General features: G+C 44.1%; 1 pseudogene; it reads left to right on the top strand.

The window, feature by feature from the left end:
• The first annotated feature begins 8,550 nt into the window (after positions 1 to 8,550).
• On the top strand, positions 8,551 to 8,670 carry LOC134934812 (5S ribosomal RNA; annotated as a pseudogene).
• Positions 8,671 to 10,340: the final 1,670 nt, after the last annotated feature.

Below are 10,340 nucleotides of genomic sequence, written 5' to 3'. Positions count from 1 at the left end.
TTAAAAGGGAACAATGAAATGTTTTATTGATACCCAAAGAACGGGGTAGATCTAACTGAAATGCCACCGGATTGATAACCCTAGTGATCTTATAAGGACCGATGAACCGGGGGCCTAACTTATGAGATGGCTGTCTCAACTTCAAATTCTTGGTAGACAACCAGACGAAGTCTCCTAATTTGAAGCTGCAGGGTCTTTTCCGCTTATCAAAAACTCTTTTGGTCACTAATGACACAGACACAAGGGCTTTCTTCACTTTCCTCCAAATACCTCTAAGGACCGAAACCACAGAGGAACCACCAGGCGTGGAGTCCAGGGGGTCAAAAGAATTGGCCTTAGGATGATGCCCATACACACAAAGGAAGGGAGAGATCCCTGTAGCAGAGTGAGCCGCGTTGTTATAGGCAAACTCCGCCATGGACAGATGAGCAACCCAGTCAGTCTGACACTTGGAGACATAACTCCTGAGGAACTGCTCCAAGGACTGGTTCACCCTTTCAGTCTGCCCATTAGACTGCGGATGGTAGCCTGACGACAAGCTGACAGAAATCTGGAGATCGGAACAAAATGCCCTCCAGAATTTGGCCACAAACTGGGATCCGCGGTCAGAGACCACATCAAGTGGCAACCCGTGGAGGCGCACAACATGCAGCATAAATAATTCAGACAGGCGTCTGGCCGATGGCAGCCCAACCAATGGAACGAAGTGCGCCATCTTCGAAAACCTGTCAACGACAACCCAGATGGCTGTCAACCCCGAGGATTTGGGCAAGCCCACCACAAAATCCATTGAAATGTGGGTCCATGGCTTAGATGGAATAAAGAGTGGATATAATGGGCCAACAGTAACCCCTCTAGGAGTCTTATTTCGGGCACAGATGTCACATGCCCGAACCCACTGATCCACATCCCTAGCCACCGAGGGCCACCACACCGCCCTAGATAGCAACTCCCGAGTTCTGGGAAATACCCGGGTGACCTGCTGACTTCTTGGCATGGAATTCCAGGAACACTCGCTGTCTTAACCTAGTAGGCACAAACAAAAGACCTACCGGAAGGTCTGGAGGAGCCTGCTCCTGTGTTCTAAGGACTAATGACAAGAGGTCCTGGGTAATGCCCACTTTAATACATGATGGGGACACAATGGGCAATGGCTCCTCGGTGATCTCCTGGATTGGAGCAAAACTCCGCGAGAGCGCATCAGCCTTGATGTTTTTTGACCAAGGTCGATATGTTATCAAAAAATTAAAGCGAGCAAAAAACAAAGCCCATCGTGCCTGCCTGGCATTGAGGCGCTTCGCTGACTCTAAATATGCCAAATTCTTATGGTCGGTGAGAATTGAGACCACAAACTTAGCCCCCTCAAGCCAGTGTCTCCACTCCTCGAGTGCATCCTTAATAGCCAACAATTCCCGGTTACCCACGTCATAATTCATCTCGGCAGGCGAAAATTTACGGGAAAAGTAAGCACAGGGATGAAGGCGATTATCAGACACCCCCATCTGGGAGAGCACTGCCACAATACCCATCTCAGAGGCATCCACCTCCACCACAAAAGGACGCTCTGGTTCTGGGTGTCGCAGCACCTTGGCCGAGACAAATGCCCTTTTGAGACGGGCAAAAGCCACTTTGGCCTCACAAGACCAGTGAGCAACATCCGCCCCTTTCTTAGTGAGTGCCACCAAGGGCGCCACTATAGACGAAAATCCAGCGATAAATCGTCTATAAAAATTTGCAAAGCCCAGAAAACGCTGAAGCGCCTTCAAACTAGTGGGCTGCACCCAATCCAGGACTGCCTGTACCTTGGAACCCTCCATTTGGAAACCTTCTGGGGAGATAATATATCCTAGAAATGCGATTTGCTGAACTTCAAATTCGCACTTCTCCAGCTTTGCCCCAAGCCGGTGGTCTCTGAGTTTCTGGAGGACTAAGCGTACATGTTTCCGATGTTCCTCCAGGGAATGGGAGAAGATTAGGATGTCATCTAAGTATACAACTAAGAATCTATCCAAATATTCCCTGAGCACATCGTTCATGAAGTCCTGGAAGACTGCCGGGGCATTACAGAGCCCAAAAGGCATCACCAAATATTCATAATGCCCTGAGTGGGTATTAAAGGCAGTCTTCCATTCATCCCCCTCTCTCATTCGGATTAGATTGTACGCACCGCGTAGGTCAATCTTAGAAAAAATGGTGGCAGTACGAAGCTGGTCAAACAAGACCGAAATGAGAGGCAGTGGGTATGAGTTTTTAATCGTGATACGGTTCAATTCCCTGAAGTCGATGCAGGGTCGCAACGAACCGTCCTTTTTACCCACGAAGAAGAACCCCGACCCAACTGGAGACTGTGAAGGTCTGATAAATCCCTTAGCTAAGTTCTCCTGAATGTACTCTGCCATAGCCTGAGTCTCAGGACGTGACAGGGAGTACAACCTGCTCTTGGGAAGCTTAGCATTCGGCAACAAATCAATGGCACAGTCATAGGGGCGATGGGGAGGTAGTACCTCTGCAACTCTTTTGGAGAACACGTCCGCAAAATCTGCATAACATCCTGGCAATCCTGGCAAACTTAGCTGCGAAAGCCTGACTGGAAGGCTCAAGCAACTCCTGAAACAATCAGTACCCCAACTAAGAATCTCCCCAGAGACCCAGTCAAATTGAGGATTGTGGGCCCTTAACCAGGGTAACCCCAACACCAATGGGGCAAAAGTACAGACAGTCACATAAAAGGACAATTTTTCAGAGTGTGCGGCTCCAATAAACAAAGAAATCTGGCTAGTGCAAGAGGTAATTTTACCCTGGGATAATGGTTCCCCGTTTAACCCACAAATCTCAATTTCCGATGCCAAGGGTACTAAGGGAACAGAGTGTTTCAGGGCGAATTGGCGGTCCATAAAAACCCCGTCGGTCCCACTGTCCACAAAGGCCTCAGTCTTGACAGTTTGACCGAGGATCTTCAAGGTCACCGGAATGATAAAAGTCTTCTTGGGAAATTCTGACTTCTGGCCTGACAGGATATTTCCCATCACCCTCAGGCCCTGAAGTTTTCCGGCTTTTCTGGGCATGATACTACCACATGACCTTTATTCCCACAGTACAAACATAACCCCTGCTGTCTCCTCCGCGTCTTCTCACGCGAGGAGAGGCGGGTAGCCCCAATCTGCATAGGCTCCTCGGAAAATTCCTCAGAGTCTGAGGTTCCCTTGGGAAAGAAGGAAACCTCGGTCTCCCTTTCAAGCCTGCGCTCTCTCAGCCGTCTATCCACCCGAATGGATAACTGCATGAGCTGATCCAAGCTATCAGGCAAGGGATATTGTACCAGTTGGTCTTTTAACTGTTTAGAAAGACCTCTTCGGTACTGGTGTCTCAGGGCTGGGTCATTCCACTGGGTATCATGGGCCAACCTCCGAAACTCCGTACAATAAACCTCAACTGGCCTTCGCCCTTGCTTAAGGATCGAAATCTGAGCCTCGGCTGAGGCCGTCTTGTCAGGGTCATCATACAACATGCCCAGTGCCGTAAAAAAAGCATCAACACTTTTAAGCGACGGACAGTCAGGCTGCAACCCATATGCCCAGACCTGTGGGTCTCCTTGTAGCAAGGAAATCACTATGCCCACCCGCTGAATCTCCGACCCAGAAGACTGAGGCCTAAGCTGGAAATATAGCTTGCAGCTCTCCTTGAAACAAAAGAACTGCGAGCGATCTCCAGAAAAACGATCCGGGAGATTTACTTTCGGCTCCTTAACCCCTGAAGGTACTGCTGCTGCGGGAGCTCCGCCAGCGGCCTGTGAGGTGTGCATTTTAATGGACAAATCATTAAATTGTCGAGTCAGGACCTGCACCTGATCGACCACTTGTTGCAATGTATTTTGAGGGGTATGCTCCATATTCCCACAAAATTTCAACAGGAGTATTTGGCTGCTGAATATGTTATGCACACCAGTGCTAGCAGGAATGTAATGGTGTCTGAACGGTGAGGGATGCAAAACAAATGAACTCACAGACAGACTGGGGAATATGACATTACATACACAGAAGGTGATGGGGTAACAAAATAAACACAAAGTGAACAGAGAAGCCCAAAGGCTAAGAAACTGGGTGTCTCCCTAGTATTAGGAATGCTCAGATGGAAAGAAGCGAGATGTAGTGATTTAATACGTAGAGAACCCGAAATGCTGTTGCTAAGGGCAACAGCAAAACCCTAAAGGGTTACCAACGGGTGTGGCAGTAAACTCCTTGGTCAGAGATGGAATAATAGACACAAGGAGAGTCTCCACAATCCTAGTCCTCACTTGCAGTGCACTGGTTCAGCTTACTGCCACTAAACTGACACCTGAACACCTTGCACAGTGAGAAAGGATTTTGGCAGGCAAGTCTGAGAATACAGCCGCAAACTTGCTAGGTTCACAGAGTAGCAAAAGAACCCCAGCAGGTTAAACGACTGACTCCAGTCTTACTGCTAGGTCTGGATTGGCAGAGTGTAATACCAAATCCCAAGGCCTATTTGCAGTAAGCAACAAACAAATACAAAGTTTACACAGTACTAGCTAGCTTTCAGGAACTGACTAACCAACAAAGATTCAGCAGCATCTGCCTAACCTGAGAAGAGGGTTTATATAGCAGGTGCTGTCCACGCCCCACTCAGACCTCACAGACTGTGAGCACAAAAACCAGCACCGGATCCCCTGCCGTGCACAGAGCCTGTAACCACTGCACAGCAAAAGACCCGAACCGGAGTATCAGCTACGCTCAGGTTACTCCGCTAGCACTTGTCTCCCGGTTGCCATGACAACGTGGCAGCACAGAGCAGGAGACCCTAACAGTACCCCCCCTCTGATGAGGGGTCAAAGAACCCCTACCACCGGGTTTATCGGGGAACTGCGAGAAGAAAGAGCGTAACAGTCTGGGGGCATGAAGATCACAACTGCACAGCAAAAGACCCGAACCGGAGTATCAGCTACGCTCAGGTTACTCCGCTAGCACTTGTCTCCCGGTTGCCAGGACGACGTGGCAGCACAGAGCGGGAGACCCTAACAAATACTACCTGATTAATTATTGAATAAAGTTATAAATGAAAGTGAATACAAAAAGTGATAATGTAAGAGGGCATAAAAATAAAATAGAATAAAAATGAGAGCCCATAGTAAAGATTCTCAAATGGAAAGTGATTATGATAAGTGCCAATGTACTGAACCAGTATGGCCCTCCAGGAATGTGTAGGGATGAATGGACTGAAAAATATTATTCCATATTATTATAAGTGAATGGGTTATTGTGAAAGAAGATTTTTTGTTTAATTCAAGAAAACCACAAAATTCATGTTCTCATTCAATCCCTGAGGGTAAGTAGTGCCCAGGTTGAATATCTATTCACAATCCTTCTTCAGTAAACTGTCAATTATATTGCCGCCACGGATTCCCAGTTTTATTTTTTGTAGCCCAAAAGCTCTCATGTCCTCCCATCTACTATTGTGATGAATATAGAAATGCCGTGCTACTGAAGTGAGTTGTTTCATTTTCGCCTTATCAGTGGCTGCGTTGCATATGGATCCCACATGTTCGAGAATATGTTGTTTAAGTGGTCTAGTTGTCATCCCCACGTATCTCTTATTGCATGTACATCTAATGCAGTAAATGACTCATTCTGTTGAACAATTGATATAATCTGTAATCTTGTGTTTGCGTCCAAACTTGTCCTCTACCTCATTAGTAGTTTCCATGTGTCTGCAAGCTTTACATCTCCCGCATGGATAAGTTCCTGTTACTGGTGGTACTTTTTTAGGTAATCTTTGAAAATGACTTTGTACTAGGCAGTCTTTAAGATTTCTGGATCGACGCCAGCTCATCGATACACGAGGGCCTAATTTCTCAGATAGAGTGGGATCAGTATGTAAAATATGCCAGTGTTTTTGTATAGAACTGGTAACTTTCTTCCATTCCTGGCAGAAATTGCCCACAAATCTAATGGGGTTGTTGGTTTTCTTGTCCCGTGCTTTCTTGAAAATAATGTCATGTCTAGTTGTATCTTTGGCAGTTCTTATAGCTTTTTTGATAGAGGTATTGCTGTACCCTCTCTCTCGCAATCTCTGAGCTTGCTCGTCACTCTGTATCTTGAATTGTCCTTCATCCGAGCAATTTCTCCGGAGGCGTAAGTATTCCCCTTTCGGTATGTTTTCGATGGTTGGGGGAAAATGGGAACTTGTTTGGTGCAAAAGTGTATTTGTTGCCGTGGTTTTCCAATATAAATTGGTGGCTATCATCCCATCCTGGTCTTTATATATCTTCAGGTCCAGGAAGGGCAGTTCAAACTGGCTAATGTTGTGGGTGAGGCGAAAAATTAAGTTTATTGTTATTCAGATGTTGGATAAACTCATGTAGTTGATGCAATTCGCCTTCCCAGATCATGAAGATGTCGTCTATGTATCTGGCCCACATGATGACACTAGATGTAAATCTATCATTGTCGTCTTTGAAGACAATTTCCTTCTCTCACCAGCCGAGGAAGATATTCGCATATGTTGGTGCACACGCTGCCCCCATAGCCGTCCCCCTCATTTGCAAATAGTATCTGTCGTTGAACGTAAAGAAATTGAAATGGAGTACAAAATGTAATAACTTCATTAAGAATTTATGGAAATCCTCCCATCCTTCCATGCGTAAGAAATGTTCGACCGCAGCCATCCCATCCAGGTGGCCAATGGACGTATATAATGATTCAACATCTAATGATACCAGATATTGATTGTCCTCAAGTCTCACATCTTGTAATTTCCTAAGTATGTCTGATGTGTCTTGGACATACGAGGGAAGACTGAGGACCAAATGTCTCAGGTGTAGATCCAAAAAGATACTGGCCTTCTCTGTAAGTCCTCCTATTCCTGAGACTATTGGTCTCCCAGGTGGAGTCTGAATGTTCTTATGTACCTTCGGTAACATATAGTAAGTTGGAATTCTGGGATTGTGAACCAGTAAGTACTCATGCTCTTGCTTGGTGATTACCCCTTGTTCTCGGGCTTGGTTAATAATTTGTTAATAGATGGTCTTATAGTTTTCAGCGGGATTCAGGAGTATTCTTTTATAGCAGTCAGTAGTTTCTAACTGTCGCAGAGCTTCCCTGATGTATTGGTCTTTGGGCCAGATCACAACATTTCCCCCTTTGTCTGAGGGTTTGATAATGACGTCTTCCCACTTTTGAATTTCTTTTAGGGCCTTCCTTTCCTGGAATGTCAGATTGGAACAGTAGGAAAATTTCTTTCTGTCAGTATATATTTTATCGAATTCTTTGGCCACCAATTTCATAAATATCTGTACCTCCGGGTTTAATTTGTTCTTGGGGGAAATATGTTGAGTTCTTCTTACAGGTGGGTCTGGTAGTAGGGAGGATGTGTTCGGTAGGGATTAGCTCTCCCTGTTCCTGGCCCAGTTCTTGAAGTGCTAGAAGAGCTTCCTGTTCCAGAGATGGTATATCGGAAATAGTTTGTGTCCAAGGAAAAAGTCCTTGGGTGGTGACTTCCATTGTTGCCATTGTGCCTGATGAAGAATCTAGCATGTTTACATCTTCTTCTTTATTCGCATAGATTATTGTTAATAGGAGTTTTCTGCCGAACATCTTAAGATCTTTCTCCCAGTTGAATCTATTAAAATTATCCGTGGGGGAAAAAGTCAGTCCTTTACTTAGAATTTGTCTCTGGGCTTCCGTGCTTAATTTAGTGCTATATCTGCATATGTCTGCTTGAGCATGCTAATTTTCATTTGTGCTTATGCACAATCTGTTATTCACATTTAAATGCTGGCTGTATTTTTGCATAACCATTGGAGGAAGTTAAGAGTGATCATAGATTAGCTTCCTAGAGCGTTCTGTCAAAGGAAAGTTATTTTGAGCACCAAATAATAGTCCGCAATACTCTCAGTAAAATTTATCAGTGAATTCTTTTTTGTCACTTTAATTGTTACATGGAATTTGTTTCAAATGACATATGTATCAACATACTGAGCTCAGAACTTGTAACTGTTTCAGCTTTAAACCACAGTGTGTGGTGTAATTGTCCTAAATGATACATGTATCATCATACTGAGCACAAAATCTGAAATTGTATCTATCTCAGTCCTAACCACAGTATGTGGTGGATGGACTATTTTCAGTTATATTGAGTGATATACTAAACTTTGCTCGTTACAGTCTGAACGGTTCTCTGGGCCCTAAATGGTATATGGGCTACACAGTGTTTGATTCATTCATGTTTAGAGCTCCTGTGGACTTAGGTGCAATTAATCCTTTGAAATAGGAACTGTTATATTTGAATAACAGTTACAATTCCTGGTATATATGATATATCAGATTAATGTGGTAATTTTGTGGTCATAATATCTGTGACCACAAATCACCTCACTGTGTTATTTCTTAAGCAGGAAATTCATTATTATTTCCTGCACTCTTACCTGTGTTTATAAATACACATATGAGAAAATTTGGTTGTGATCACTGCACGGAACATTTTGGAAGCAGCTACTGCTTAAATTCTACTCGGGCGAAAGGTCTAAGCGCAGCTATTTGCGGTCATACCCCACTGGAGATGCCCAATCTCATCTGATCTTGGAAGCCAAGAAGTGGAGGGCCGGGCCAGTACTCGGATGGGAGACCACCTTGGAACACCCAGGTACTGCAATTTATCGCTACTCACTGGATCCACTCGCATGCTAAATTGCAAGCAGTGCACAAATTTAGTGTACCGAAAATTGGATATATGACATATGATTCAATCCTCTGCAATAACTTTTCTTTAAAGTCGATTATGCAGATTAAATGATGGTCATAAATAAGTTTTTTTCTGTAACACAGAGATACCACTTTATTTATCATACCTCATAATTATTTATTATAACACCAGGAATCCGATTACCCAGCTATCATAGCCAAGGCTATATATAATGTTTTTTATACTTTTTATAAATTCACACTTATTGGTATAATTAGAACTCTCTATTATTAAACTTAATCAATAAAATGTATGATCTTAACAGATATTTATCCTAGATTTCTTTATGTCTGAAATTGAGTGCTCCCCAACAGGAGTCAACTGTTTTTCTGCTTCTTTTGTATTAATTTGTGCTCCTAGGCTTACCAGATGCCCTAGGCAATTGCCTACTTTGCCTATGCCTAGGGCCGGCTCTGACAATAACTAACTAGAAGTGGATGAGGTGGAAGGCATAATCAAGGCCATAAGGAGGGCGGTGTGACTGGTGTTGTGCACAGGGCGGAGTGTCCTGGCGTGGCACCCTTGCTGCCACTTTATCTGGCTAGCTGGGTGCTGGCCTGTGTGGACATTCTGGCTCCGCACACTGCAGGCTGCACTGTCCTTAGGATGCTCAGAGCGGTGCAGTGCAGCAGTAGTGTCCATGTGATGAGGGTACTGCCAACCCACGCTAATGGACACATCTTTATGGCGGTATGTACTCAGGTGGGTAGGCAGTGGGTATACAGGGCACGATGGGATGGGCATAATCACTGGTGAAGGTTTAACACCGACCCATATCTCCTACTTTCTGTATCAATACCAGCAACAAATAATTCTGCCCTTAAACATGCAGTAACTGCAATTTCCACATATTTAAGGGTAGAATTGATTAAGGCACCAAAGAGAGATTTAAAAGGGATAAAGGTCAGCTGTCATCCAGGCTATCTAATGGTTTGCAATGACTGCAAAATGTGACTGTTCTAAATACAGGCATCACAAGAATTCCCAGTGATCTGTGTTTATTAATTTATTAATACTATACATGAAGGAGTGTTAGCTTCTACAGAATTAAGTTTATATCTAAAATATGTGACTGCTATAGTGTACACTGACATTTTTAGACAACAATGGGCCTAATTCAGACATGTGCAGGGAGAGTTAGATTTGGGTGGGGTGTGTTAAAACTGAACTCTAAGTTGCAGTGTAAAAATAAAGCAGCCAGTATTTACCCTGCACAGAAACATTATAACCCACCCAAATCTAACTCTCTCTGCACATGTGATATCTCTCCCCCCCCCCACCCCCATGTGCTAACAAATTTGCTGCTATGATCAGGTCTGAATTAGGCCCAATGTTAATTATTAAGGCTGCACCTTCTCTGATTCACTTTTGTGTAGTCTAGAGTATGACACCTGTATTACTAATATCCCTATTCAATACACACCAGTCTGTTAAAATGTAGCAATAAAGAACCGCACTAAACTGTCAAAGGTACAGTTACATTTTATGAGGCTCAAATGACATAAAAACCTCTATATAGTCCATGACACTAAATTACAATATCCTGGAACACATACAGATAGAGCCATCTTTATATTGGCCTT

Source organism: Pseudophryne corroboree, chromosome 1, assembly GCF_028390025.1.
Source record: "Pseudophryne corroboree isolate aPseCor3 chromosome 1, aPseCor3.hap2, whole genome shotgun sequence".
NCBI classification, from domain to species: Eukaryota; Metazoa; Chordata; class Amphibia; order Anura; family Myobatrachidae; genus Pseudophryne; species Pseudophryne corroboree.
This window is presented reverse-complemented; position numbering and strand designations above follow the sequence as displayed.